At 47.3% G+C, this 26,507-nt stretch overlaps 3 long non-coding RNA genes across 6 annotated transcripts in view; all 3 read right to left on the reverse strand.

Moving 5' to 3' along the window:
- LOC123790457 (uncharacterized) overlaps positions 1-11,596 on the reverse strand; it is a 295,934-nt gene extending 284,338 nt beyond the window's left edge. For 3 of the 4 annotated variants that reach the window (XR_015724606.1, XR_015724609.1, XR_015724608.1), the window contains exons 1-2: positions 10,453-11,596; positions 3,643-3,708 (exon numbers count right to left, since the gene is read on the reverse strand). This is a non-coding gene — a long non-coding RNA (uncharacterized LOC123790457). The remainder of the gene's footprint in view (positions 1-3,642; positions 3,709-10,452) is intronic. The other variant, XR_015724607.1, reaches the window with a different exon arrangement.
- A 10-nt stretch (positions 11,597-11,606) lies between these two features.
- LOC148110150 (uncharacterized) lies at positions 11,607-21,236 on the reverse strand. Its single transcript, XR_015724610.1, has 4 exons — positions 20,587-21,236; positions 17,627-17,737; positions 13,933-14,180; positions 11,607-11,943 (listed from the first exon to the last, which is right to left on the reverse strand). It is a non-coding gene; the product is annotated as an uncharacterized LOC148110150 (long non-coding RNA).
- A 1,857-nt stretch (positions 21,237-23,093) lies between these two features.
- LOC123790459 (uncharacterized) overlaps positions 23,094-26,507 on the reverse strand; it is a 269,122-nt gene continuing 265,708 nt past the window's right edge. Inside the window, exon 9 of the long non-coding RNA XR_015724605.1 lies at positions 23,094-24,815. This is a non-coding gene — a long non-coding RNA (uncharacterized LOC123790459). The remainder of the gene's footprint in view (positions 24,816-26,507) is intronic.

Here is a 26,507-nt window from a genome sequence, read left to right on the forward strand (position 1 = left end):
GGGGCAAGGGAGATGGAGAAGCAGACTCCCTGCTGAGCAGGGAGCCCAACGCAGGGCTCGATCCCAGGACCCCGGGATCATCACCTGAGCTAAAGGCAGACGCTTAACAGGCTGAGCCACCCAGGCGCCCCCATGACTTAGAAATATTTCTGTAAAAATGAGACGAAGCCCATCTCTTGGCACCCCAAGTAGGGAAGGAAAATGGTGGCCCTCTATCACCAATCAATCACCTCAATTATGGGAAACAGAAGGGCAGATTGCTTTTCCTGTGGCCAAGTAATGACCGGATTAACTTCCTAGACCTTAGGCCAAATTCTCTTTGTCTGCCCTTTTGAAGTCAGGTGAGCTGCTATACACACAAAGCAATTAAAAGGAAAGGGGAAAAACAGACGACTGAGAAACCAGTGGAAGCAATTCTTTTCCAGCAAAATGATGGCACCAAACAATAAACCCTTTGATGTTAACAGACTTCCGATTCTCTTACTGGCTCCTAGGGTCAGGGAGGGCGCTGGGTTTGCAACATAGAACGGTACCAGTCCTAGACAGGCACTGATATTAGGAACCACCCGGCCTCACGAACTAACTACACACGGCATGATGTTTACACTCGAAATCTCCTTCCCCGCTGCAGAGACCTGACGAGGAAAAGCAGTAACACCTCGTCAAGAAGAATGGATGTTCTCACAGGGCTGTATGAAGCATGCACACCCTGCCTTCTCTTCCAGAAAAGACTTCGCTCTGCAAAACAGTAAAATAAGAACCAACTCCTTGGGAGCCGAAGATGAACACAGAGCTGCTGTGACCATTCTGCAAATGTCCAGGGAGAATGTCGCGTTGGGTGGGACGACTGGGAGGGAAAAGACCAGCGAAGACAAGTCTTGCATTTGCGTTGGAACGGCTACTGAGCATGGGGCTACCAGCAGAATGGGCATCTCTACTAATGGATCCTAGCTCAGCTTCAGAATATAGTTGGCAAGAACAGTCATGAAGAAAGACAGTCCACAGTCTTCATTTTGGTAAAAAAAAAAAAACCAAACAAAAAAAACACACAAAACTATTCTCCACCTTCTCGGATTCCCTCAACCTCTTCCTCCTGTCTGTCTGTCTGTCTGTCTTGGTAAACACCTCACCCGCGCACAGGTGTCCCTTCACCCCGGGGACGTGGAGGAAACAAGGTGTGGTGTGGGATTGTGCTTGGATCCCCTGGGCAGCCACTGAGTACATGGCATTAGCCCCTCCGTGGGGTAAGACTTCCTCAATGAGAAATAAGAGGGAGCTGGGAAGCTACGTTCCTCTTTCTTTTTCTTTCCATGAACTACACGCCTCCCCCCCCCCCCCCACGGTTCCTTCTTGCCAGCCTTCTGGAGAAATCCCCACATGCCAAGTAGGCAGGCATGTGGAGTGACACAGGATGCCTTACCCCCCAGCTCACTGGTCAACAGCAGCTAGTGTGTTCCCCTTGGCATTCAACAACATCATGTCATCTTTTCTCTTGCCTTGCTCACCCCCACACTCCGGGACTGCCCTTCCCGGACAGACTGACAGCGCTCTAGAACTCTCCCCTGGGCTCTGCTTTCTAGAGGATGCAAGAGCCGGCATTGTTGAAGCTACCGTGTTGCCAAGAGTGAAATCTCTGCACACTATCACCAGTAATTTTAGGGATGTGATTAATAATTTTCCTTCGAATATTCAGCAATGTGGGTTTGTTTGGGCTTTGCACGTTAACCTGGAGACAGCAAAGAGACTATTCCTCATTAACGCCGGGCCTTCCAAAATGCCCCCTGTTTTTATTACAAGTGCAAGGACTGCACTTGTGTGGGGGCTACCCATTGTTCTGTAACAAACCACCCAAAACGAAAGGACTTAAGGCAAAGCTAAGGAGAGGCTTGCCTGCTTGGTCCGATCCTGGTGGCACCAGCTGGGGTCACTCACGCAGCCAAATTCAGCTGTTAGCCGGGCTGGGCTTCAAGATCCGAGAGCGTCACTCGCCTCTCCGTGCCTCACGGCCCCTTCACGAGGTGGCCCGCCCGCCCCAGATGAGCTGGAACTTTCTCACAGCGCTGTGCACTCAGGGTGGTCAGAGCTCTCCCACGCAGGCTGGCTTCCAAGAGGAAACAAAAGCGACCTCTCACGGCCTGCGCTCTCGGGAACCCAGAATTTACCGTCTTATTGTCCAAAGCAAGTCACGAGGGCAGTGTGACTCAAGGACAGGAAACAGATCCCAGCTCTTGATGCGATAGCGGCGAGCGTGCAGCAAGAGGGAGGTGTGGCCGCCATCTTTGACAACCAATGACCACAGGGCTCGCGAGACTTCTGCAGAGTAGACTCATCAGGGGACTTGAAAACTTCAGGAACCCAGGCCACACCCTAAACCAATTAACTCACAATTGGAAAGAGCACAGACACCTGTGTCTTTTTTTTTTTTTTTTAAGCTCCCCAGGTGATTCCGAAGTACAGGCGAGTTTGGGCAGCCTGATCTACCACGACCTGTGAGAAAAGGGGTTTAGAAAAGCTGAAGGTTCGACCCGGCAGTCCTCAGTTGTACACGGTTACACGTCATTTCACAGTATGCTCAGCGGCTTGTCTTGGGTTTAAAATTTAAGTGAAACGCCGTCACTCCAAAGCAACCATGAGAAGCCAGCCCAGTATGCTTTTTGGGCGACCAAATTCCCCGTGCGCCCAGAACTGAGCAGTTCCCTGGAACACAAGACTTTTAGGGCTAAAACCAGGACTGGAGGGGGTCAAACTGGACAGCTGGTCACCCTAAGCATGGCCTTACCTGCCTCTGCTGTACTGGTCACATTCTGGGGAGTCAGGAACCGCAGTTCCATTGTTACAGTGGAGTTTCTTCAAAATTAATGACCTAGGCTAGTGCCGCTTGAAGCCCGTTCCACAGACCAGTAACCTCAGCACCACCTGGGCACTCGTTAGAGATGGACCTTGGGCAAATTAATGCCACTGAGTCAGAATCTCTGGGAGCAGGGCCCAGGAATCTGGGTTTTGAAAGCATAAATTCAAGAAGCCCTGCCTGTGGTAAAATGCTTTCATCCTCCTCAATCTCTCCCACCCCATACAAAGCAAAATCAGATTTCTGGTTTGCAGTAAGAGGTACGGGAAGCGTAGCAGGGGATTGCTGCAAGGCTAACTGGCCAGACACATCTTGACCCAGAAAAGCCAGCACAGACACACACATGATAATCATCATTCGGGGCTGGGTCTTTATTTCAGTCCGTTGGCGGGGCTGTATAAAACAATTTTTACACCCCCAACAGACGCTGGAATCTGGAGTGAAGGGTGGGCTACGCACAGCTGTCTGCAGTTGGCGAGGCCTATGGCCTCCAAAACACAACAAACCCATCAATACAACTCAGGTGGTAACATTTTCTCCAAAGTGGAAGGCAAAAAAAAATAAAATAAAATAAAGTTAGGCAGAAAAATCAAGTTTTATTCGTGACTAGATGCTTTGTTTTCAATTTGAATTTATAGTAAGAATGATGGAGGTTTCAGTCATTTGGAAATTATGCTCTTTTGAACACGTTTGGGTGGACGTGTGCCTAAGGACAAGGGGGAGCTCTCCCGAGCAAATCAATACTCTATAATTTTAACCACCTTAAAACAAAAATAAATGTTGTAAGGACTCACCTGTTTATACCCAACTGACGTTAATACATGAAGACTCAAACGCAAAACACTTTGTCGGTCCTATTACTGCAAGAATTGAGAGTAAAGCAAAAGTATTTCTTAAAACACTCACACACACTGTAATTCAGACTTTTTACTAATCAGACTACACTCCCTGCCTACAGAACAAAATTTTCAGCAGGTTTTCTTTCCCAGTCAATTAATATATAACTTGATCCCTAACTCAGTGAAGCAAGTGGACTTTAAAAAGCCCTTTTCAGAACTCATCTTTGATCCACGATGGCTTTTATTTCTCCATGTTTCCCAAACCTCCCATGGATATTCAAAGGTAATGACCAGTTAATTGGTTTGCCTCCAGCAGAAGATAGTGTTACGAGAGCTATTGCGGTAAGGTTCAAGATAGGGGGAGAGAGGTGGCTCCTTCCAGATTTCTGACCTGCTACAGTGAAAATCCTCATCTTGCTGCACTGCAGGTCTGGCAGAAGATGTCTGAGCTGCCCCACCCACACAATCTGTGGGCAGCAAAAATACCCATGATATTATCTTCCACAAAGATAAAACATACAGAAGTAGACTGGGAAAACACCTGTTCTCTATAAGCTCACGTCCCCATGTTACGATCACGTGACAGGTATGTCTGGGAGCTTCACTTTCCCTAAATTTTTTAGAAAGACATATTCATTGTGTAAATAACCCTAAGCAGATTTTAACTGCTGATGTATTCTCTCTACAAGACTTCTAGGTATTTCATACCTAGCCACTGTCATTAAAACCTCTCTGATAAAATGTAAATAAGGCATTCCATTCGTAAGGAGGCTAAAGTGACTTGTACATTCTTTCTCCAGCCAAGAGAATAGTCCAGCAATACTACTGAGAAATGAAAAGATTCTTCTCCTGCTTCCTCTGCTCTCCAGCTGCCCAAGCATAGCTAATCAACCCAGCTTCTGTCGATGAAAGCTTCTATCCCCTTAAGGGGAACTGTCATGACTCTCACCTGGGCTGTGCCTCCCGGCCAGAACCAAGATGGCGGCCTGGAGACTGGAAGAGTTGCACAAAGCCCCTTGCATGGGATGAGTTGTCAGCTTGGGTCTCCGGAGAGCACAGGTCCCAACAGGGAAGCTAAACGTGGCCATCCAATCCAAGGGGGTGAACTCAGAATCAAAACTAAACCCTGGCCCCCAAAGGTGGTGAGCTAGACCCCTGAATAAGAACAATGGAAAGACAATGGAAGAGGCTGGAAGACAGATCACAGCAGAGTCTCGCATAAGGCACTCTGCCTTATTTAAAAGCAGCTACTCAGTGGAGCCTTAGATTTCATTCATAAAATGAGAACAGTAAGCTCTACCTATTTCATAAAGCTGATATCAATATCACATGAAATAATTCAAAGTGAACATGATTTGTCATTGTAAATATACGTGCAGATACGAGGGACCCTCGCTAGTACTAAGATCACGCCATTCTTCCCAGCACTGGGGGTAACCTTGCGGGGGGGTGTCTTGGGGTTGGGGGCCTGCACCCAAAGTGATCCCATGAATGTGTAGATTCTAGTTGTCTATTGATCTGCCTCCCTAACTAGACTATGATTTCCTTGAAAGCAGGGACAGTGTGTTAGTCATCACTGCATCTCCATTTACATAGGAAGACATTCAATCACTGTTTATGGGATGTTGGATGAATAAATTCTGAATCCTCACTGTTGTTATTCAGGCTCCTGGCTGGCCGTGAATTACTTGCAGTGGGAAACCATGTGTGAAAAGAAGCTGCAGGTACCCACGTGCCCAGGGACAGCTCCCCATCTACCAAACATGGCTACTCCTCATTTCCAGCATGTTCGGCTCCTCTGGACAAGGAGCCTAAATTCTCAAAATGAGAAGCATTCCTTGAAGTCAGTCAATAAAAGAGGCATTGATAATGAAATGCCCTGGAAGATCAGAATACTTCAACTTTGGACCCATATTCCCTGCCAGGCCCTTCGCCTCATTAGCTTATTGAAAACTCACAATGCCAGGGGTGCCTGAGTGGCTCAGTCACTTGAGCATCTGACTCTTGATTTTGACTCAGGACATGATCTCAGGATCGTGCGATCGAGTGCCGTATCAGGCTCTAGCCTCGTTCCTTCTCCAAAGCCTACAGTCATAAGCAATACTGGTCTTGGCTGTCTGAGCAGAGAGGTCCCTATACCTTCATCATCAGTGAGAACGGGATGGTCTCATCTTGATCGGCCAAGCAAGAAAGAATTTTTCCTCCTCCTCCATCTCTCCCTCCTGGGATCTGCACACATGACATGAGCCAGGCGCCCTGCTGGGCTGCAGATGGGCCAGCGAGTAGGGATGAGGGGTGGTCATTTGAGGAGAGAGGACAGACCAACAGAGAGATGTGAACTGCAAGGACGTGGTGGCCAGGGAGTTCAATGTCAGCAGGGAGATGAGACGTGGTGACCTGGGAGGCAATTGGCAGGCCCAAATGCAGTAGGGAGGGGCCAGCCCTTCAGGCCTGGCACTGGGAGCGTTCTGGGAAGGCAATCCTGCAGAGGAGGCCTGGCAGGGATATGGGGCATGGGGTGCCACGAAGGACAACAGAGCCCCAGGTCCCGTGGGACTGGAGTGGTCAGCATGTTGTGGCCACACCCAGGCTAGCTCCCTGGTGTTTATCAAGTATGCCTGCAACTCACTGACCTTCATCTTACGGCCCCATTCTACTGGATCCTTTCACTCAGCCCCTTGGTCCTCCCTCTTCTTCCTGGTATCGCTCTATCCCTGTGCCCACAGGCCTGCCGCAGCCTGGGCCGAGTTCTGGTCCGTAGCTCATGCACCACCACCCCCACCCCATCGCCCACCTCTGACCCATGGGGCTCTCCTGGCCCCTCTGTGTCCTCACTCCCCTCCTCACCATTTCTGGCTGCTCTGAGTAACTCCAGGTACCCACACGTGACACCGGCCCCAAGACCCTTGGGTCACATCCTCCTAATGGACTGGTACCACCATCAGACCTGCTTCACCCTCGGGAGGGACTAGAAACCACACAGCCTCCACCTTTAGACATGGGCAGGGTCCAGCCCCCCCCAGGACACTTCCTCTCTATTGCTCCACGCTTGTATTATTTATATCATCTGGTCAACCCATATGTATCGATCACCTACTTTACTCACACCCTGCCGGGGATAAGAAAGGCCAAGTATCTCCACCCGGAAGGCATTCACAATCTGACAAAGACAACCAAGGGGAGGGACTTGAACTCTACCATCTGTGGGCTTACAGTTCCGGTGTTTATGACTGTCGCCCCAAATTCTCCCTCAAGCTTCAGACCCACACCCAGCTCCCCACCCGGCATTTTTACTTGGCCCTCTAAGAGCATTTCAAAATTACTACATCTAAAATACAATGTTCTCGTCTTCCCTGGGCTTCCTCTTCTCTGTAAGCAGCATCGATATCCTCACCATCAGATAAAAATCCAGGGCTGACCTATGACTCCTCTCCTTCCCTTTCGAACACCTACATCTAATCCAGCAACAGTCCCGTCCATTCTACCTCCAAAATATGTCCTGCATACACTCACCTCTCTTCAAGCTCATTCTCACCACCCAGATCCACCACTGGGCTGCTGCCAGCCTACAGAGCCCTTGGCGCACATCTGAAAGGGCGCCCTTCCTCCAGGCCTTCAGCGCCCAGCACCAGGATGTTCGCTGGCAAGTGCATCCCAGGCTAGACCGCAACCTCCACTTGACCCCCAGACCAGCGCGACGGGCAATACGCAACCTGCAGAAACACAGTCACACTCTCGGCCATCATCCTCTCTCTACCTACTGCAGTGGCCTCCCAAGTGACCGTCCCAGAGTCTGTTCTCCACATAGCATCCAGGGTGGCCTGGGTTTTTTTGTTTTTGTTGTGTTTTTTTTTTTTTTTTTTTTTGTAGCCCAATGCGGGCCTTGAACCCAGGCCACTGAGATCAAGAAGACCTGAACTGAGATCAAGAGCCAGACGCTTAGCCGAATGAGCCACCCAGGTGCCCCCAGAGTGGCCTTTTAAAAATCTTAAACCCAATCTGGGGTGCCTGGGTGGCTCAGTCGTTAAAGCGTCTGCCTTTGGCTCAGGACGTGATCCCAGAGTTCTGGGATCAAGCCCCACATCAGGCTCTTCCACTGGGAGCCTGCTTCTTTCTCTCCCACTCCTCCTGCTTGTGTTCCCTCTCTCACTGGCTGTCTCTATCTCTGTCAAATGAATAAATAAAATCTTTTAAAAAAAATCTTCACTTTCACTTCCCTGCTCAAAACCCTTCAAGCTCTAACTTGACCTCCAAGGCCCTGCCTGACCTGCTGGCCCACCCTGACTGTGGCCACTGTTCCTGTCCTTCAAAACATCAAGTTCCCTGCCCTGCGACTCAGGTGTCTGCCACTTTGGACCACACTACATTGAACAGATTTAGTCTTACTATTGGGTTGAGCATCTACGGTCATCACTAGCCCATGCAGTCCTTGTCGCATGTCATTATTTACTAGTCATTTTTAATCATGTCATAAGCATACCCGGCGTCAAGCTAAAACACAGCTGGGACCTTGCCACTAACTTGGGTCTAACTAACCATATGGTCCCCTGGCTTCTCCCCATTGGATGGAGGCATAAGCACAGATCCCACGTTCATCATCCTCTTGCTTTCCTATTTATGTAATGTGATTGCATCTATACACACACTTGACCTTTGAACAACATGGGTTTGAACTGCATAGGTCCACTTACATGTGGATTTTTTTAAAATAAATATGTTAGAAAACTTTTTGGAGATTTGCAACAATTTGAAAAAACTCACAAATGAACCACGAAGCCTAGGAATACTAAAAAAAATTAACGAAAAGGTATGATCATTAAAATATAGTATATAACACATTTAACATATAAAATACGTGTTAATCCCTGTTATCAGTAAGGCTTCCAGCCAGCGTATTCCTAAATAGCTAGGGTTTTTTATTTCAGTAGTGTTTAATGTCATAAAAGATGATCATACTATATGTAATCTTTTAGATTTAATTTTCACTTAATAATATATTGCTAAAATCCAATCATATCATTATGTCATTTATTCATTGTTGACTGATGTATAATATTCCTCTGTGTGAGGAACATTCGTCCACTCTCCAGGTTTTCATTATGGGGCCACACTGAGATAGCCTTTTATATCCATTTGTTTGGCCCCAAATTAAAAAGTCTGACATTATGAAATGATCGAACAGGATGTGGCTTCACAGGGCCTTCCAGCATCACTGGTGGGAGTATGAATTGGTACCATGACTTTGGAAAACAGTTTAGCTTTATATCCTAACCTGAATATTTATTTACTTGCGATCAAACAGTTGAACTTGCTTCCACGCTTATACCTAGGAGAAAGTCTTACACGTGTTCAACCGGGAACACAAGCAAAATATCTCCACATGGCCTTGATGGGGATTCCCCTGATCACTAAAGGGAATGTTTGTCACTTCATATGTTCCCTGGCTATTTATTTCCTCGCCTCAATGCTTTGTGGTCTCAGCCTGAATGTCCAAAGGCCACACAAAGAGAACTTCCCTTGGCCACTCTCCAGGACATCACTCTGCTCTCTTTCCTTGGTGGTTATCTACTATGAAATTATCTACTTGGTTACCTGATACATTGTCTGTCTGTCTCCCTCAGCTAAAATACAAGCTCCAAGCATCATGCTTGCTTTGCTCCCTCCTCCCATCTCCAGGGCCTAGAACAGAGGGGATGGATCAGTACTCGGAGACAGAGATGCGTAAAGGACTCAGAGTTGTGCTCTACCGTCAGACGCTCTGAGTTGCCATCTCGGCTCCCAACTACCAGCTGTGTGATCATGAACTCATTACCAAAATCATCTGTTCCTGAGTTGTGCCATGTACAAACGAGATCATAACAATCCTTACTCCATGAGGTCCTTATGGGGTTTAAATGAGCTAATACTTGCAACGTTCTCGGAAAATGCCACAGACACAGCAAACACCCCATAAACGTCAATTACAATTATTCATGTGTGAATGCTGGTATCACTACTCCCTGGCTGCCCAGCACCAGAAACCAAACCAGCCTGGCCCTGGTGAGTTTCCTCTTCCTCCCACAGGTTCTATACCCACACTGGTCTTGCAGATGCCCCTTCCCTCCCGCAGCCTGGAGGAAAGTGGAGAGTACTTGGGGGGGGAAGGTGGGGGGCGGCGGTTTCTTTTCCCAAAAACGGCCTGGTCACCCGGCCCACCAAGAAGCTGAAATTAACAGCACAGAGGAGGGGCTCAACAATGCTTCATGAATAAATGATTCACAAGCCATCAATCCATACACCCTACAACCCCAGGGCTGCGTTACACACAAAATCACAACGTCTCCCTCTCTCCTTTTCTTGTGGTGTGTATTTTCCAAGAGGAGAAAGCCAAGTCAGCAAGGGGGATGGCAAAGAAATAAAAGTAGGCTGGATGAGGGAAGAAGGGAGCAGAGAAGTAAGGCAAGGGAAAAAGGGCAGAAGGTGGAAGAGATGGAGGGGAGATGGGAGATTTCTGGTCGCACTAAGGCCCTTGCCTCTAGTGCAAAACATTAAAATGCTGAAAATAAAAACCTAAGGGAGTCCCTCCACCTCCCACCCACCCAGGGTAATTTTTCTTTTTAAGGCATGAGTGGGGGCGGAAGGGGGGGGAGGTCAAGCAGAAAGAGGCCTGGGAAGCCCAAGGCAAACTTCATTTCCCCATCCTGCCTGCGAGAGGATAGTCCCCATTAAATCTGTGCCCTCCCCCCCCCCCCCCCCCAGTCAATGTCACCTTAGTGGAAAGCTTACCTCGTTCGGCCACCAGGAGCCCCGCTCCATTTGGAGCCTTCCTTGCCTCAAAGTGGTAAACGCGGCCTTGGTGAAATGCGCCAGGAGGCAAAGCCCAAGTGAGATTCCACGGAGAATTCCGGCAGGTTCCCTGGGAGAAACTGTTTCCATCTGAGAAGGATCGGGAGTCCTGGCCGGGAACCAGCTGCCTCTCTGGCTGTCAGATTCCGGGAGGGCGCCGTGCCCCTCCCTCCTCCTCCCGGAGTCCGGGGCGCCGAGCACCCGCCGGGGAGTCGGGGACGCGGGGGCCGGGCTGGGGGTGCGGCGGGGGCGGCTGCTCGGGCTCCACCTTCGGAAGACCCAGCTCTTCGCCGGTGCCTCTTCCGCACCGAGAGTACCCAACACCGCACCTGCTCGCAGGCTGCCCTGCCGGGACTGGGGGACTCCCTCCTTGTGAGTCCTTGGCTGGCAGGGGCGAGCCCGATCGGAGGGGACCCGGAGTGCTCGGCAGGGTATTGCCGACCTTGAGGCTACGGAGGGGTGTGCATGCGCCCAAAATAAACCACACGCATACACACACACACACACACACACACACACACAGTTTCCACTTGACCGGTCCCTCCCGGGGAAAGTAACTGTCCTTAAGCAGCCCCAGCAGCGCGGGGGAGGAAACCCTGGGCTGAAATCTGAAAGCCAACATGATCCCCAAGACCAAATTTGGGGATGGTTTTAAGGTTAATGTTTGGATTTAAGCCGCTCGAAGAAAGAAAGGGGGAAGGTGGGGGAGTACACGGAGCAAATACGTGTGTGTGTGTGTGTGCGCGCGCGCGGCGTGTTTCAAGGCCGAATTTCGGGTGTTACCCAGAGCTTCCGAGGCAAAAGAGGGAGGGCGGGAAAGCACAAACTGTGGCTCTCCCGGGGCACGGTCAGAAGGGCGTCTTCGGGTCCACCGCCGGCGTGCTCGCCCTGTCGCGGGGCCCGGTGGCGCTCGGAGCGCCGAGGCGCCGTGGGGGTTAACGCCGCCCGCAGCGCCGGCTTCCCCGGGCCGAGCACGCGCCGCGGCGGGTGGAGGGGAGAGCCGGGGATCTCCCGCCCGCTCCCCCGCCGCCCGGCGCTTCCCGCCCCGCGCTATTTATAGCTCGGCTCCCAGCTGCTGCAGGGAACTCACCAGCCGCGCCGAGCCTTCCCAGCCGGGAGAGCCTTCCAGAGACGGGGGATTTTCATAAATTCTCTGAATGGCAGAAATGTCTCTAGCCCTCCGGAGTTTGATGGCTACTGTTCAGTCTTTCTTTCCTATATTCCATTGGCACGTGTACAAAAAGAAGAGAGAGGGAGGGAGGGAGGGAAGCGAGAGGATTTCGAGACAGGTGAATTGCAGGCGGGCACTTTGTCACGCTGGGGGCCTTTTGTCATCAGAGGCCTGGAAAAGGAGACGAAATTCACCCTGGGTTTTCTGGCTTCAGGCTCCGTTCGTATTTTCTGCAACACTCAGCCTGGTGGGGTTTTTGTCTGCCAGGCACATGGCCAAAAAAAAAAAGGGAAAAAAAAAAAAAGAGGTATGAAGCCATTTCAAGAGCAATGCAAAATCATATCTTCTGCCCTCCAGCTGCCTTCTTACTGGGGGTCACAGGGCTGTCTGTCAGCATATACACGCCCCCGGGTGGGCTCTGTGTCAAATCCCACACCAACCCCCCCAGACATAACAGGCTAGTTATGGTGCTGCGTGTGGGTTCCTGGTCCCAGTGGATCCTGGTAATGGAAGTAAACAACATCTGTTTTTGTTTTCCCAATGGTACCTTCAGCATAAAATGGGGCATACTGCACCAGTCTAGAAGATTCTAACGCTAGTCACTTGCTCGCAAGCCTCTTCCTTCAAGTACTCCTTCCTGAACTAGTTATTCAGCCCCTGTGCTGTGCAAAATCCCAGGGCCCCCGGGGAACTTCGGAGGAACGCCAAACAGGACCCGGACCCGTCTACACAGAATTTAGGGCCAAGCCTCCAGCCCCATAGGTGTGGAAGGAAGCCTTAAGACCACCTAAGGGCAATCCTGCAGGTCCCCAGTAGGGGTGCTAAGCTCCCCCACCTATACCTTTCCTTCCCTGTCCTTCACCGTCAGTTTCCATGTTTTTCTATTAGAACTGATCCCAATATAGTAAGAAGTTATTATTTAATTAACTGTATTTAATGAGAATGATCCAAGAATGGGGCTTCTGCTAATGGAACTCTCCAGTTATCTGTGGGCTATACAGAAACCCCTTTTGGTTTAGGACCTTGTCATTGAAATGCTTTTTCCCTGTATTCACTTTCCTGCCCTAGTAAAGAGAAGGTCCTGGATATGCTGTTTCTGGGACGAGTCAGGATCCAGAGGGGCACCAGGCGAATGCAAGAGAAAGGGCCTGGAGCCCCATGTCCTGAGTTCATCCCGGCTGTTAATATGATCTTCCTGAATGTATTTTACCCATTTGTGCATTGGCTTCTTCTCTGTAAAATGTGAAAAATAGTCACAGCAGCTTCCTCGTGTGGTTCTTATGAGAATAGATGAGATCATCTACATGACCTCCTTCGACCGGTGCCTGGCCCGTGATGAAGCACCACAGACATGACATATTATTATTACTGCCCAAGTACGAGCTGGAGTTGATTGGGCTGAATTCGTACAAAGAGGCATTTCAATAAAATCTATCCCATCTCTGTAAACCCATCATCTAAATGGGTTTCATTTCCGTTGTACTAAAGCGGATACCCAAAGCATTCTGTATACTTGGGAGGCCCCTGGCCACTAACCCTTCCTCTTCTTCTTCCAGGGGGGAAAAACACTTGCTCAAAAAGCCTTTCAAAAGTCCAGCTTCTGATCTGTCACACTCTGATGCCCAGGGTAAGGGACAGCCCGCTTATCGTGGTTCACTGCTATCCTGAGGATAATACTTTGATCTACGAAAAGTTCTTTAAACATAAAAACGCTCTGTGAAGTTTTCCAAGGGACCATCCCGGGGAAGTATTTCAATTTAACTGGAAATTCTAAGCTCACTAGCGGTTGGTCTAGTGTCTTCTTTCCCCTCCTGAAAGTTCGGCTCTACAAGGTAGGAACTAGGTCCCATAAAGAGTAGTCCTCAAACATTGACCCCAGTATCCATCTCCCTTTCTTTAGAAGAGAATCCTTGATTCTTAGACACGCAGTCGGAGGTGGCCCGCGGATTCTGGCCAAGGAGCTATAAAATACAGTGTCATGTGGAAGCTTCTAAGAAATCCTCCCCCAGGATAGCTGATGGTAGTGGTGGTGGTGGTGGTTTTATATTGGGTCAACCTAGCTAAGCCAGAACAATGCTTCCCCGAATCCGCTTCTCCGTATGGCTCCGGGCTAGGATGGGGCACGGGGAAAATGTGCACAAGGTTTGGAGCGTGCAAGGGAAGCAGCAGCCATGTTTATACTCGGAAGGTCAATGTCAAGTCAGGTGACGCAGGAGCTCAGGCGCCTCGTCCTGCATCTGCTAGCTCACCGTGTCAGCATGACAAAGCAACTAGGGCTGCAGCAGTTCCTGCTGGATCCTGCTGCTTCTCCAGCTCCCGAACAAAGTGCGTGCTCGCTCCGTGACGGGAGGCGCCAGCTTTCCCTCCAGGTCACCAGCATCGTCAGAGTGGAGGTTGGGAGGTGCAGGCTCTCCTTGGTCCTCCTGGGTTCCAGTGTGTCCTTGTTCCATCTCACATCATGTCTGTATTGGTCAGGGTTCCACCAGGGAGACCAAACCTGTAGGAGGTGTATATGAAGGTATATATATAAGGAGAATGATCGCGAGGAAGTAGCCTACACCCAAAGCCAGCGAGGCAAGTCCAAAATCTATAAGGCAGGCCATCGGGAAGGGCAGGGCGGGTTGGACCTCTCAGGCACAGGGTGAAGCTGCAACCTAAAGGTGGAATTTCTTCATCTGGGAAGTCTGAGTTCTGCCTTTCAACTGCTTAAGTCAGGCCCACCCAGATGATCGAGGATAATCCACCTTGCTGAAACTGATTACACACTTTGGTCACATATACAACAGATTCCATGACGGGGGACAACAGCCCAGTCAAGCTGACACTGAAAACTGAGCGTGAAAATGTCCATCTTTCCCTCGAAAGAACCTGTCCTGCTATCTTCAGGCCCAGCCTCATACACGGTACCAACACAGAACACAGTTTGACTCATGCCCACAGCGTTTCAAGCTCGTGTTGTTCAGGGATCGAGTGTATTAGGATGGCCACTGCTTTTATCGGTGCTCTGGTTACAGACTTGCATCGGTTTTGGGTGATCCAAAGGAAGGAACCAATGTTAATGTCTAACCCTATGCTCTTAAGGTAGACGATACGGAAGTTCGCCAATATCCAGATTTCCTCTAATCTTGAGTACACAGAGGATCCTACTTCTCTACAACCTTACTAACAGGGAGTTTTTCAACTCTCTCATCCTGAAGCCACATGGCAGGTGGGTCTCCCCACGGGAAGTGGGATGATGTCATCACAAAATCTTAAAACATATAGTGCTAGCTTAAGTAGTTGTTCTGGTGGATAATGGGGAAACTGATCATGGAAGTTATAAAAAACAGTGGAAAAATATTTGGTAACACTGTTATCTGCAAAAACTTGGGGGTGGATTATGGACCAATGAACAAACACCAGTGGAAAACTGGTGACAGGTCTGGTGATGAGTTACGTGAATAGACTTCTCTGAATGGGCAAAAAATGTGAAGGTACTTGTGTCCCCCGGGGAATGCTCGACAAAGAGCAACCAAGCAGAGGGGCATTTTAATAACTAACTGGATAGGATGACCTGTTCTATGGATACTAGTTAGCCTCTCTTTCTACCCACCCCATCGTCATCCGGGGGCCTCAGGAACAAAGCGGCCATGATGGCAGGGATGGTTATGCATGGATTCAGCAACACGGATTTCCATTCACCGAAACTGACCAGGCCACGCCCAGTTGGCCAGCAGTGAGAACAAAACTGAGTCAATATGGTGCCCCTGCCCAGGATGAGCAGCCGGCCATCTAGTGGCAGGTTGATTACATTGGACCACTTCCACCATGGACAAGGCAACGTGTCATTCATATGGGAAAAGACACTCTGGATATGGATTTGTCTTCCCTGCATGCAGCGCTTCTGCCCAAACTCCCATCCGGGGACTGACATCATGCCTTATCCACTGTCATGGTATTCCACACGGCACTGCTTCGGATCAAGGAACTCACTTTACAGCAAATAAGTGAGGCAATGGGCCCATGCTCGTAGAATTCACTGGCATGACCATGTTCCCCACCTCCCCTCCCCTCTCTTGAAAGAATGGTGGAATGGTCTTTTAAAGACCTAGTTAGACTGCCAGCTAAGTGGCAAAGAACTTGACCAAGTTGTGTTCTATGTTTTCTGGAAAGCAGAAATTAAAGATGATGAACTTGGATATTTAGCAGAGGGAACTTCTAGGCAAAGCGTTGGAGGTACAGCCTAGTATCTTAGGAGAAACTGCTTATAGTAAAATGAGAGAAGAGAGAGAGAAATTCATTACTGAGCAAAAAGCCACCAGAACTTGAAGATTTAGAAAATGGTCACCTGTCCATATTGAAGAAAGAGAGAGAGAGAGAGAGAAAGAGATAAGGAGGGAGGGAGAGAGGGAGGGAGGGAGAGAGAGAGAAAGAAAGAAAGAGAGAGGGAGGGAGGGAGGGAGGGAGGGAGGGAGGGAGGGAGGGAAGAGAGAGGGGAAGGAAGGGAGGGAGAGGAAAAAGAGAGAGAGAGAGGAAGAGAGGGAGAAAGAGAGGGAAGAAGGGAGGAAGGGGAGAAGGGAGGAAGGGAGGAAGGAAGGGAAAGCATGACCTGGAGAGAACACCAAGGGTATGGTTGGAAAATTATTTGATAATGAGGTCATAGGTTTAACTCACTGGTTTAAGCAGCCATCCAGGCAGGAGTGAGGTATAGAGACGGTCTTATGCCAGCAGGAACACTACCAGTACGGAGTAAATGGGGGCAGAGGTAGGATGAAATGAGGGAAGGCTGTGAGAATTCTGGGATTCTACAGGGTGGGACAATAGAGCTATCTGGCTTCCAACATGCATTATATGGTCGGTCAAGAAATGGAAAGAATGGACCCAAGGGTGATTCAGAAATCCAGAGGGCTGTCACTGCCATCATGGACCTGGGGACAGGCCCATCTCCTTGTTTTCGGAGGGCGAGGCTGTCTCCTCATTTTCATGTAGCCAGGGGCAAGGCCGTGACCCAGACCTCAGAGGACAGTGCTGCTACCCAGTCATGCCCCCGTGGGCCTGGAGAGCAGAGGATGCAGCCAAAGGGGGCTACTCTTGAGCCTTCAGATCTAATGGGGGAAAAAACAGACCTAATGGAAATCATCTTGCCAGGCTTGGGACTTGTTTGGGACCGGTCACCCCTACTGTCCTGTCCTTTTCTCCCTTTTGGAATGGGAATGTCTGTCCTACACCTGTCCCACCATGACTGTTGTCTAGTGTCACAGATTCACAGCTGGAAAGGAATTTTGCCTCAGGATGAATCATGCCTCCAATCTCACCCAGTCCTGATTTATAGGGTATTAAGAGGAGACTGTGGAGCTGGAGCTGATGCTAGAATGACTTAAGCATTTGGGGACTGCTGGGAGGAAGTGAACGTTTTGCAAGCAAACAGGACACGAGAGTGCCTGGGTAGTTCAGTCGGTTAAGCTTCTGCCTTTGACTCAGGGATGATCCTGGGGTCCTGGGATCGAGCCCCACGTCTGGGCTCCCTGCTCATCGGGGAGTCCGCTTCTCCCTCTGCTCCTCCCCCTCCCCCCATTTGTGCGCTCTCTCTCGCTCACTCTCGTTCTCAAAAATAAATAAGTGAATAATTTTTTTTTTAAGTTTACAAAGAAAGAAAGAAAAGGACATGAATTTGGGGGCCAGATAACAGAATCGAATGGACCAAATGTATGCCTTCAAAATGCCTATGTCAAAGCCCTAACGCCCAGTGTGACTACATTTGGAAAGAGGACCTTTATGGGGGTAATTAAGGCTAAATGAAGTCATAAGGTTGAGGCCCTGACCCATTACGACTGATGTCCTAATAAGAAGAGAGAGAGAAACAGACAGACTCCAAAGGCCAATGCACAGAGAAAAAAACCAGGTGGGACAAGCCATCAGCAAGCCCAGGAAAGGGGCCTCGGGAGAAATCAATCCTGCTAGCACCTTGATCTTGGACTTCTGGCCTCCGGAACTGTGAGAAAACACATTTCTGTAGTGGAAGCTGCCCAGTGGGTGGTATTTTGTGATGCAGCCCTGGAAGACGCACACATTTACCTGTATGTGACAAGGTAAAATAAAAAAAGTTGAGCTTGTGAAAGAATTAGCTGGCTTCCACGTAAGAGTGGAACAGAGTAGAGAGAACACAAAATATTCAGGGTCTTGCAAAGTTAAAAGGTAACTTTTACGTGACTTTGAAGAATAAAAGCTAAGCTGAAAAATGCCTTTAAGTGGGGGCACTCAGGTGGCTCAGTGAGTTAAGCATCAGACTCTTGGTTTCGGCTCAGGTCATGAGCTAGAGGGCTTGGGATCGAACCCCTGCACCGAGTCCCTCATCAGGCTCTGTGCTCAGCGCACAGTCTGCCTCAGATTCTCTCTCCCTCTCCCTCCCACTCACTCACTCTTTAAAACAATTGCCTTTAAGATACAAATGGCCAGGGACGCCTGGGTGGCACAGTGGTTAAGCGTCTGCCTTCGGCTCAGGGCATGATCCCGGCGTTATGGGATCAAGCCCCACATCAGGCTCCTCCACTATGAGCCTGCTTCTTCCTCTCCCACTCCCCCTGCTTGTGTTCCCTCTTGCTGGCTATCTCTATCTCTGTTGAATAAATAAAAATTTTAAAAAATCTTAAAAAAAAAAAGATACAAATGGCCATATATTTTTTTAACATTTTATTTACTTATTTGGTGGAAAAAGAGACAGCCAGCGAGAGAGGGAACACAAGCAGGGGGAGTGAGAGAGGAAAAAGCAGTCTTCCCAGTGGAGCAGGGAGCCCAATGCGGGGCTCGATCCCAGGACCCCGGGATCACGCCCTGAACCGAAGGCAGACGCTCAACGACTGAGCCACCCAGACGCCCCCAAATGACCATATTTTTAAAAATCTACTTTATTTACAATCAAATTCACGTTTTAAGGGCACCATTTGGAGAGTTTTGGCAACTCTACGTAGCCAATCAAAATATAGAACCTTTTCACATCCCTTTCCCAAGCTCCCTCTACCCTTGCCCCCATCAGCAACTGATATGCTTTCCATCACTACAGATTAAATGCGGTTTCCTTAGAATTTCATGTAATAAACTCATACAGCATGTATGCCTTTGTGTCTGGCTTCTTTCACCCAGCATAATGTTTTAAAAATTCATCCACATTGTTACATGTATCAGAAAGTCATTATGGGGACACCTGGGTGACTCAGCAGGTTAAGCGTCTACCTTCAGCTCAGATCATGATCCCTGGGTCCTGGGATCGAGCCCCACGTTGGGCTCCCTGCTCAGCGGGGAATCTGCTTCTCCCTCTGCCTGCTGCTCCCACTGCTTGTGCACTCTCTCTCTGACAAATAAATAAAATTTTTAAAACAAACAAACAAAGTCATCATGTTTTTTGCTAAGTCCTATATCACTGTGGGGACTACTACAATTTTTTTATCCATTCATATAGTGATGAAAATTTGGACCATATGCACTTCTTGCCTATGAAAAGTAAAGCTGGTTTGAACAATCATAAACAAGCCTCCATGTAGACACACATAATGTTATTTCCCTTGGGTAATTTATCTAGATCAGAATTGCTGGGTCTTAGGATATGTACATGTTTATCTCGATAAGAAAATGCCAAAGAGTTTTCCAAGATGGTTGTCCCATTTTACCTTCCCTGAAGCAATATATGACAGTTCCAATCATTCCACATACTCCTCAACCTTTGGGGTTCTCCGTCTTTTCATTGTAGCTATTCAAATGTGTGTATAGTGGTATCTCATGAATTTAATTTGCATTTCTCCAATGCCTAATGATGTTGGGCGTTGTTTCATGTGCTTACCGACCATTTGTATACACTCTTTCATGAAATGTCTGTTCAAATCTTTGGTTCATATCATATTGGGCTATTTGTCTTCTTGTTATGAGCTGTAAGACTTCTTTACGTATATCTAGAATATACATAAAGAACTCTTATATGTATTTTATGTATGTATTGGATATTTTCTTTCAATCTGTGGTTCCTATTTCCAGCCTCCTAATGATGTCTTTCAAATAGTTTCTGTCTTAATGATGATAAAGTACTTTGGGTGTTTACAAAAACAAACAAAAAACCCACTTTGCTTATCCCAGAGTCAAAAGTTTGTACCTATATATTTTTCTAGAAGATTTACAATGTTAACATTCATGATTACATGAATGATGCATTTCAAGTTAATTTCTGTGTATGGCATGAGGATTTCAAGGTCAAAATTCTTTTCCTTATAGATATTTCAAAATACCAGCACATTCGGCTGGCTCAGTCGGTAGAGCACACAACTCTTGATCTTGGGGTCATGAGTTTAAACCCCTATGTTGGGCATAGAGTCTACTTTAAAAAAATTTTTAAATAAAAGACTGCATGTTCGCCACAGATTTTTATTGGCCACTGGGTCTGTTTCTGTTGGCTAATTTTTCTTCTACTTATGAGTCTTATCTTCCCAATGTGTTGTATCTAGCAATTTTTTTGTATCCTGGATATCGTGACGTTTATACTGTTGATTCTTGATTTTGTTGTATTCCTTAAAGAAGTCTGGGCTTTGTTCTGATGGACAATGAAGTTACTTGCTGTTGAGTCAGATCTTGTCAAGTTTTGTTCATAAGCTTTGTTAGGCCACAACGGAGGTGTGGCCCTTCTTGGTCTCTACTGAGTGGTTAATGGGGACTCTTCACTGTGACGCTGGGTGGGTTCTGGGAACTGTTCAGCTTATGGTGCTCCAGTAGCTCCCTTGCTTGAACTTCTAGAATTTCATCCCAGGCACAAGCAGATGGCTATTCAGCTAAACAGTCCAGGGAACTCATAGTCAGATTTCTGGAGCTTTTTTCTATGGCATTTTTCCTCTCTCAATCTGTTCTCCATAATTTCTAGCCACCTAGGCACCCTGAATGCTTACCTCTGTTTTCTCGACTCCTTGAGACCACTGCAGTTCTTTTTGGCATCCTCTTCCTGCTTCACGGTTCCAAACGTGCCTCCAAGTGGAAAGCTAGGCCATCGTAGAGCTCAGCTCATTTGTTTCCTTTTTGTCAGTGATGGCAATCCTGGGCTGCTTCATACCCAGTGTCTGAAAACAGATGCTTCCCAGTTTTCTGGTTGTGTAAAGCAGGAGGTGAAATCTGGCCCAGGTTACTCCATCATGGCCAGAAGTGGAAGTCCAGATCAACCACTTTTCAACTTGAGAAAAAGACTCAAGGTTAAGAGGTTAGGCTGTGGCTCTTGCGCCAATGCCAACAGACTTGGGGTGCCTTCCATTAAGTCAAACAGCAGAGGCAGAGATGTGCTTGACCAATGTTGTCCATGTAGCACTTGGGGGAACCTTGCCCTAAAAAGAATGAAGGCTGGGGGCGCCTGGGTGGCACAGCGGTTAAGCGTCTCCCTTCGGCTCAGGGCGTGATCCCTGCGTTATGGGATCGAACCCCACATCAGGCTCTTCCGCTGTGAGCCTGCTTCTTCCTCTCCCACTCCCCCTGCTTGTGTTCCCTCTTTCGCTGGCTGTCTCTCTCTCTGTCAAATAAATAAATAAAATCTTTAAAAAAAAAAAAAAAAAAAGAATGAAGGCTGGGGCTCCCGGCTGATAGAGATTGCTAGCATCAAACAGATACGATCCCTATTAAGGTTTGAGAGAGTTGTACTAAAAAAAGAACCAGAAACCCATGACTATTTCAGACCTAAAATGACCCTGGGTCACCCAGACGCCCACCCACAGAAAATGATGTGATGGAGCCAAGAGCACATTCCACAGTGTTCATTTCAGATTTGGCCAAGCAGTAGAATAGAAAAGGAAGACCCTCCAAGAGGGGAGAGCTAAGGGCCATGGAGAAGAGCGAGCAAAAGATTTCCCTCTAAAAGTATTTTCAGGACTTCGATCTTCATGCCATGATTAAATGAGCATTGGAGATCATCTCCTTTGTCAAGGGTGAAGCGTATAACATGGTGGGAAGAAGCAGGAACTGATGATTTGGTGATCCAGTTCGTGGTCTGTGGGAAACATCACCGGTGCCTACCACGCTTCCATTCTCGTCTACTTCTGGCTACCCGGATGACTGCACTTTTCCAGCCCGCTGAAATTCGGATGGCTATGCGAAATGTCAGTGGAAATGACATACGTCCCTTTGGGGCAGAAGTATTTCATTCCATTTCAAGAATTTCTAGCTCCCTCCTTATTAAGTTGGACCCTATATAACCCCAGTTGAAAGGACAGTATGCTAAGATGCTGTTGCCTCCATCAGACTATGAAGAACGGATGCCTTCTGCCAACCAACTTTGGATACCTAGCTTCAGCGAGAAGTTCCAATGTGCTGTTTTAAGCCAGTAAGAAGCATTTGTTGTTGTTGCTATTAACTCATCAGAGCTTAGCTTTTTCCAATACAGTCCTGTTTTAAGTGATTCTGTACAACACGAGATGATTCAGAAACTCTAATACCAGCCCTGGAAGACAGACCTATACTGAAGGCAATGGGTAGACTCGTTCATTTCCTGCCTTCCTTGATAGACCACAAATTTCATGAGGGTAGGGATTCTCTATTTTATTTACTGCTCTGTCCCCCCAGGACCTAGGGCAATACCTAAGAGAAGGCAGGCTCTTAATACTTATTTTTTAAACGAATTACCGTGGGGGCACCTGAGTGGCTCAGTCATTGAGCATCTGCCTTTGGCTCGGGGCGTGATCCCATGGTCCTGGGATCAAGCCCCACATCGGGCTCCCTGCTCTGCTGGGAGCCTGCTTCTTCCTCTCCCACTCCGCCTGCTTGTGTACCCTCTCTCACTTGCTGTCTCTCTCTCTGTCAAATAGATGGATAAAATCTTAAAAAAAAAAAAATGAATTAGTGTGTGCCTGAGCATAACAAATTAAGGCTATTATTCTCCATTTCATAATCTCAGAGCAATAACGTGCTTCTGTTTCCACAGTCCTGTAAGTAATAATTAATGATTATCGCCACTTACGTAGAATCAAACTCACCCATATCTTTGAAAGAGAAAACACTGATTTCACCACTATTTTTCATTTCGATACTGGGCCAATCCTGCACACAAATACTGAACTTGCCACCCACACAAAATTTAATTTTCCTCCTCAAAAATGAATAGAGAGTGAAAGAAAGCAAAATTTTTCACGCTTCCTGAGAGGAACAAATACTCTTTCCTAGCAACTGTGAAAAAATATGGTATAGAGTAAATGGACATTTTGCAGAATATCAAATGGGAACACATTCAAAATGTACTCTCTGGAAAGCAGTGATTTATTTTGAAATGTAGTGGGGTTACAGTAAGACCGACGTATGCTGAACCAATGCAGGAAATGTTGTGTGTGTGTGTTTTTTTTAAGATTTTATTTATTCATTTGACAGAGAGAGAGACTGCCAGTGAGAGAGGGAACACAGCAGGGGGAGTGGGAGAGGAAGAAGCAGGCTCCCGGTGGAGGAGCCTGATGTGGGGCTCGATCCCAGAACGCCAGGATCACGCCCTGAGCCGAAGGCAGAGGCTTAACGACTGAGCCACCCAGGCGCCCCAGGAAATGTTATTAATTTATAATTTAACAAATGCTTTATCTAAAATGTAGTCTTTGCTAATTGACTAAAGTAGTGAGATAACAAGTATCTAATGTATACTTAGAGCAATAACTTTGACAAGGTTACGTTGTATTAGCTTGTTGATCAACTTGTATTTTAATAATTGAATTCAAGGGTTGGAGCTATTTCGGGATCTATTCTGCTACGGTATCATAGTGAACCAAGAAGACTTTGAATCCACATTTTACACAATACAATCATTTACCAAAAAATTTAAGAACATTTGTTATATGTTTTCTCTGATTTTGAAAGAAAACTTATTCTAGTTTTTCTTTTACGCACTCTGAGGAAATAACGAACACAGGAGTTGCTATGCAGATAGAACTCTTCTCGAACATAGTTAAAATACGTACATATAGTCATTAAAAACAGTAATACGGGGGCACCTGGGTGGCTCAGTCACTTAAGCGACTTTTTTTTTCTTTTTAAAGATTTTATTTATTCATGAGAGAGAGGGAGAGAGCACAAGGGGGGGCAGGGATTAGGGGCAGAGGGGGAGGGAGAAGCAAACTCCCTGGCGAGCAGGGAGCCTGTCGCTAGCTGCATCCCAGGATGCTGAGATCACAACCTGAGCCAAAGGCAGATGCTTAACCGACCGAGCCACCCAGGTGCCCCAAGTGACTCTCGGTCTCAGCTCAGGTCATCTCAGCTCAGGTGTTGATCTCAGGATTGTGAGATCAAGCCCCATGTTGGGCTCCATACGGGACGTGGAGCCTACTTAATAGGGGGGGGGGGCGCCTGGGTGGCTCAGTCCGTTAAGCCTCTGACTCTTGATTTTGGCTCAGGTCATGATCTCAGGGCTGTGAGATGGAGGTCCGCATGGGGTTCCAGGCTGGGCATGGAGACTGCTTAAGATTTACTCTCTATCCCTCTCCTTGCCCTCTGCTCCTCCCCCCGTTTCAACTGCCCCCCTCAATCTAAGGTAGGACGGGTTACTCTCTGCCCAGAGAAGTCAACACAAAGAGGAGCTGATTTCCCAAAAACAGCAGGGCAAGTTCAAAGACAGACCAATAATCAGCCTTAAAATGCTGACAGAGAGTAGCCATCAAATTAGAATTGAATACTCACCAACGTCATCTTTCAAGAATGAGGATGAATAAAGCCATTTTCAATAACCTGTAGCCTGTCCCTAGAGAAACCTGTAAAAATTGCCCCAGGGCAAAAAACTGATGATCCCAGGAGGAAGGTCAAAGTTATAGAAGAGAGAGAAAGTACAGAAGGGTAAACATAAGGGTAGTGTGTCCTTGGGGGAATTACTCTGCAGCGTTTCCAAGGAGACATGCATGTTCTTCCAAATCTCAAATCCCAAGAAAATCAGGTGAGACACTGAGAAAATTGAGGAAAGCATAATTCTGCCATGAGGCTTAAAGTTTAATCAATACAGCGATGTTACTGGTTCAAAGGAATCCACCAACATCGAGTAGAAAGCAAGGAAGCAGGACACGCTAGCTGGCACCTGGAAGGTGGAGGAGAGAAGTCATCACGACCTCGTCCAACTGCCTGGGAGCTGCCACCATGTTGTAAGTGTGTCCTGTCTGCCACCAACAAGTCACTCCTGCAAACAAAATTAAGGTCAAGACGTTTATATGCATAATACACTCCATACAAATCCTTTGAGCGGCGGGGCACCTGGGTGGCTCAGTCATTGAGCGTCTGCCTTCGGCTCAGGGCGTGATCCCAGCGTTCTGGGATCGAGCCCCACATCAGGCTCCTCCGCTATGAGCCTGCTTCTTACTCTCCCACTCCCCCTGCTTGTGTTCCCTCTCTCACTGACTATCTCTCTCTCTGTCAAATAAATATATAAAATCTTTAAAAAAAAAAAAAAACCTTTGAGTGGCAGACTAAAAAAATGACAAATTTTGGTATAGCAAAGTAAGTCCTTGTAGTGATTCTGTGAAGTGCTAGTGGTCTTGCCAGGAGATCTGAATGTTACTTTTTTTGCTGACTACCCAGTAATAATTGCTGGGTTTTCTACTGTGTCAATCTTCACTCTAGGCTACCCTTAGCGGAAGTACAAACCAAGAAGATATAAATGTTGAATGCGATGGTGGAATATTCTTTCATAAAATCAGAAACTTGGTCTAAAATCCAAGTTAGGGGCACCTGGGTGGCTCAGTTGATTACGTGTCTTCCTTCAGCTCAGGTCATGATCCCGGGGTCCTGGGATCGAGACCCGAGTCGGGCTCCCAGGGAGCCCGTTTCTCCCTCTCCCTCTGCCCCTCCCCCACCACATACATCCTCGCTCTCTCTCTCTCTCTCTCTCAAATAAATAAAATCTTTAAAATAAAATAAAATAAGATCCAAACTAGTAAAACAATATATCAATTTCCACAGCAAAACTAAAACCAGGGCAAGCAGACAAAAAATTTTTATCACCATAAAATCATTTTAAAAGGACATGGGCTTGGGGCGTCTGGCTGGCTCAGTCAGTAGAGCACAGGACTCTTGATCTTGGGGTTGTGAGTTCAAGCCCCATGTTGGTAGAGATTACTTTTTAAAAAAATAATAAATTAAATAAATAAATAAAATCAGCCCACTAAGATGTTTATCGGCTTTAAAAAATAAAGGACATGGGCTTATATGAAGGATATATACCATAACACCCATCCTTTATTTTTGACATTTCCTTCTCCTTTTGTTTCAAATATATCTCTTACAAATAACTTCAGTACTGGATTTTTTTTTTTTTAGATTATATAGCTTTATTTAGAATATTCATATGTATACCTCAAATAGGTAAAATTTAATTTTTTTAATAATTTTTATTTTGTTATATTAGTCACCATACAGTACATCCCCAGTTTTTGATGCAATGTTCCATGACTCATTATTTGCATATAACACCCAGTGCTCCATGCAATACGTGCCCTCCTTAATACCCATCACCGGTCTATCCCAATCCCCCACCCCCCTCCCCTCTGAAGCCCTCAGTTTGTTTCCCAGAGTCCACAGTCTCTCATGGTTCATTCCCCCTCCTGCTCAGGACTGGATTTTTAACTCAATCTGACAGTCTCTGTCTTTTGATGGGGGAATTCAAACAGGGCAATTCAGCACTTACCACTTACTGCCACAAACAATGTATGTGGCTTTATTTCCTCTATCTCACTTTATTTTTACTACTTAATAAACTTAGTGGAAAGTTTCCTCTTGTCTCCACTCCTTATTTTTTTTTTCATCCTCTCCTTGCTTTTACTGAATGAATGAAACACTCCCTCCATCCTACCACCTGTCCTCAACGGAAGTCTTG

The sequence above is a fragment of the Ursus americanus genome, chromosome 5 (genome assembly GCF_024610735.1).
Source record: "Ursus americanus isolate L20-20 chromosome 5, mUrsAme1.1.p, whole genome shotgun sequence".
Taxonomy (NCBI): domain Eukaryota; kingdom Metazoa; phylum Chordata; class Mammalia; order Carnivora; family Ursidae; genus Ursus; species Ursus americanus.